Source organism: Lolium rigidum, chromosome 6, assembly GCF_022539505.1.
Source record: "Lolium rigidum isolate FL_2022 chromosome 6, APGP_CSIRO_Lrig_0.1, whole genome shotgun sequence".
NCBI classification, from domain to species: Eukaryota; Viridiplantae; Streptophyta; class Magnoliopsida; order Poales; family Poaceae; genus Lolium; species Lolium rigidum.
The window spans coordinates 278,079,500-278,084,349 of record NC_061513.1 but is presented as its reverse complement, the minus strand read 5'-3'; positions in this window follow the sequence as shown (position 1 = coordinate 278,084,349).

The window sequence follows — 4,850 nt, the reverse complement described above, 5'->3', positions numbered from 1 at the left end:
ATGTTGGCTTGACGTTCAGCTCTTTCAGTCTCCTTGTCAGCTAGCAAGGTTTGCAGCAGTTGCATCATGGCGTCATTGTTGGTGCGATTGGGAGGGGCCATCTGAATATACAGAAGATTATGAGATAAGAGGGAAATTTCTATGGTTTATTTTGAGTGAGTTCAAAACTTGTAAAACTTGAATGCTTTTGATGACAAACACAAACATTCATCCATTCATTCAACATAACACATTACAAGCTAACATACCAACTCTTCCCACGGTTTTAAGAACCATTCTCATGCTACGATACAAGGGACGGGATACAACTCACACCTACATCAGTGATCAAGTGCAGCTACCCTCATCCTCAACATCGATGGGAACGACGTCGTCAGGTCCTGGCTCCAGGAACGCGTAGTCCTCCTCCTCGGTGAACTCGTCCTCCTCAAAGTCGTCATCGTCACTCAGGAAGGCTCCTCCTCCCTGAATGTCGATACCTCCCTCGTCTTCCTCCATCTCTCTCAGCTGGTCCTCCTAGGCCTTGACAGTGGCCTCCAATGATGGTATCTGGGCGCGAAGGCGCACAATAGTAGCATCCCTCTTGGCACGCTGTAGGCGAAGCTTGTTGCGGTCCTTGGAAAGCATCTTGATGGCATCGGCATGAGTGGCCAGTGCAAGGTGAGTCTGGTTCACGTACGCACGGGAGTTGTCTAGCTCCTTCTGAGTGTGGTACAGCATGAAATCCAGATGCTCAGCATGGTGCCTCATCTCCGGGTGCGGCTGCAGCTCCATAGGAACTCCCATAGCATCACGCCTCACGAGATGCGCGAAGCGAGACGCAAGTAGGCGCACCATATTCTGTCCACAGAGGCGCGCAAGTGCCTCCTGAAGGCCACGTGCGAGTCCATCGAGCCAGTTGCTCTCGCGAAAGGAGAAGAGGATCCTCTTCGAGGTGGGAGGCTCCATCTTGCCCCTTAAGTCGGCGGTGATGATCCACTGCAACTCTCCTCCAGCCTGGTCGTCCACCTGGATCCCGTGGAACTCAGGGTGCGGGCGTCCAAGGAAGTCCGAGACAGCGTCGAGGTCGTGCTCGAAGATCAAACTCCCTCCGTTCCCAAGTTGATAAAACTTGGCGTTGATGGGTGCATTCGGCTCCATCTGAAAGCGAATTGGAGGAGTAAGTTAGAGAGTGAACAAGTGTGGCAAAATTATTAAGTATATTCAAATAAGAAAGAGCATGATTCATCAAATTTCGAAAAAGCCTCAAAGACAAGAGTGTGAGTAAATTTTCATAAATATTCTCTTCATTTTGATTTCAAAGTTAGGTTTTTATGAACGTCCATTCTAACTAGGGTCTTCTACGGTCAAACAATGGCTCTGGTACCAACTTGTCAACACTCGGATTTTTAAGTCCGGATGCCTATTATGTCATTCATCGCAATCCCAGGAATAGTGTTGTTGCGAGGCATAATAGTCGAATATCATAGTCATCATTTATTACAAACCATATTGTCTTACAACTTGAATCACATGATCCATATTACACAAATAGTTGATCTAGTGATCAACGAACAAACACAAGTTCATAGCGGAAGCGTAAAGATAAAGGGACTCTCTAGTCCACAGTGCCAACGCTTGACGTCAGAAAACTCCTAGTTGTCGTAGGCGTCCTGCTGGTCATCTCCTTGATAGTTCTGTTCATCTTCATACTCTGGCCATTTGAATAGCCAGGGACAAAGCCGTAAGTACTTTAAGTACTTGCAAACTAACACTAAGGTAAGTGCTAACAATTTTAGTAAGGGGTGCTAAGCTCTAGTTTAATTTGCATAAAGCCAATTTTAGTTCACAAGTATTTGAGAAAAGACTTATTCATATGCTAACTAACTCAAGTGGAAACATTAGTGTCATTCCCACAATATTTGTTGTAATTCAACAAGTCACCAAGTCACCATTCATTTCACCCATTTTTTCAACATCTGACACCAGAAACTGTATGGCCTTTCCAACCGTCTATAACCGTGGACACGGCTATTCGAATAGATTTACACTCTGCAGAGGTTGCACACTTGTGCCACAACATTTGATTTTATCCGTCGGGATAACCCGAATCATCGTAACACAGTACGCGGATCATCAACCATAACCTTTCACTTACAAACCCTAGTATGAGCACCTCTCCCCATGAGCTTGGCCTCCCAGTGAAGACCAACTGTCAACCTGGGAACTGCACAGGGCTTTGATACGTCCAAAACGTATCTACTTTCCCGAACACTTTTGCTATTGTTTTGCCTCTAATTTGTGTATTTTGGATGCAACTAACGCGGACTAACGCTGTTTTCAGCAGAACTGTTCTGGTGTCTCGTTTTTGTGCGAAATCCAACTTTCGGGAAAAACCTCGGGATTTTGACGAAAGGGCCTATTTTCCCAGAATAATGACGGAGCCAGAAGGACAATTGAAGTGGAGGCCCGAGAGCCCCACACCACATGGCGGCGCGGCCCAAGGGGGGCCCGCGCAGCCATGTGGTGTGGCCCCCTCGGCCAGCCTCCGACGCCCCCCTTCGGACTACTTATTCGCCTCGACCTAAAAACGCACGGGGAGAAGTCGAAGTCGCCAGAAACCCTCCAGAACGCCGCCACATCGCGAAACTCCGTCTCGGGAGCCGAAGTCTCCGTTCTGGCACTCCGCCGGGATGGGGAATTGGAGGAGATCATCACCGCCATCACCGCCAACGCCTCTCCATCAACCAGCCATGTTTCCCCCATCCATGTGTGAGTAATTCCCCCGCTGTAGGCCGAAGGGGATGGTAGGGATTGGATGAGATTGGTCATGTAATAGCATAAGATTGTTAGGGCATAGTGCCTAGTGTCCGTAGATGGTACTTTTATGATATTGTTGCAACTTGTTATGCTTAATGCTTGTCACTAGGGCCCGAGTGCCATGATCTCAGATCTGAACATGTTATTATTTCATCATGATATTCGTTGTTTATGATCTTACCTGCAAGTTGTATACACATGTCGCTGTCCGGAACCAATGGCCCCGAAGTGACGAAATCGGGACAACCGGAGGGAATGGTAGCGACGTGAGGATCACATGTGTTCACGGAGTGTTAATGCTTTGCTCCGGTACTCTATTAAAAGGAGTACCTTAATATCCAGTAGTTTCCCTTGAGGCCCGGCTGCCACCGGCTGGTAGGACAAAAGATGTTGTGCAAGTTTCTCATTGCGAGCACGTACGACTATAATTGGAACACATGCCTATTGATTGATTAGTACTTGGATACCGTTTTATTATTATCCGCAAATGCCCTGCTATGATTGTTACATGAGTTTCTCTCATCCATGCAACGCCCGTTATCCGTCCCCGTGCCTACGGTATTTTAATCCTGCTTGTTTACTAAAATCACTACTGCTTGTCTTTGTTACTCTGCTGCTGTTATTTCACTACTGCTACTACTATAAAGCTGTTACTACTTGATAAACTCTTGCGAGCAAGTCCGTTTCCAGGTGCAGCTGAATTGACAACTCCGCTGTTAAGGCTTTCAAGTGTTCTTTGTCTCCCCTTGTGTCGAATCAATAAATTGGGTAATACTTCCCTCGAAGACTGTTGCGATCCCCTATACTTGTGGGTCATCAAGACTATTTTATGGCGCCGTTGCCGGGGAGCATAGCTTTATTTGGAAGTTCACTTGGATTGATATTGTTCGCTGCAAATTCTCCATCATGGGTAAAACTCGCGATACTAAGGTCGCCATATTACCATCCACTACAAGAAAAGGTACAACTACGAGTACCTCTGCTTGCTCTTGATTCACCATCCGTGATTGATAAACTTGTTTCACCACCACATGCTTCAAATGCTTGGTACTTCTGCTGAATCTGAAAACTCTCATAATATTGATAATATTTCTGCTGTGCTTGATGATAGTGGTTCATTGGGAACTTTTCTAGATGCTAAAATTACTAGGTCTAGACAAATTGAAAATGCTGAAACTCCGGATGTTACTACACCTGTTAATTCACCTGAACTTGAATACTCTAGTGATGATCTTGATGAAGATTATGTGGAACTTGATGATGATTTTATTGAAAAATGCCATGCTACTACTGATGCAAGAAAGATTAAAAAGTTGCTTGCAGAACAAACTGTTAGATATAAACTGTCTCCTGATCCTAAATTTGCCACATCTCCTATAAACATTAAGGATAAAGATTATGATTTTTCTCTTGATCTATCTCACATAGCTATTGTTGAGAAAACACCCTTTTGTGGTACTGAAAAAGAAAGTGTTGTTGAACACATGATCGAGTTATCTACTCTGAGTAGCTTGTTTTCCGATGATGTTAAGAAGCGTACTTACTTTGTTGCTAAAATCTTTCCATTCTCATTAAAGGATGACGCTAAAACTTGGTATAATAGTTTGCCACCTAGTTCTATTAAAAGTCCAAAAGAATTGCTTAATGTTTTCTTCCGGAAATACTTTCCTGCTAGTGCTCAACATGCTTGCTTTGCGAGAGAGTTTATAATTTTGATCGGGAAGATGGAGAGAAATTGCCCGAGGCTTGGGCGAGATTTTGCTCTCTTATTAGAGCTCTGCCGACCATGATTTGGAAAAGCATGATTTACTTGATATATTTTATAGTGGACTAACCATTGAGTCTAGGGCATACCTGGATAGTTGTGCTTGGTTGTGTTTTCGGGAAAAGAACTCCGGACGACGCTGAAGAATTATTGGCTAAAATAGGCCGGAATTATGATGATTGGACTACGCTCGAACCAACTCCAACGCCAATAGTGAAGAAGAGGGGTTTAATTAAATTGAATGATGAAGATATGAGGGAAGCCAAGAAGTCTCTCAAGGTGAAAG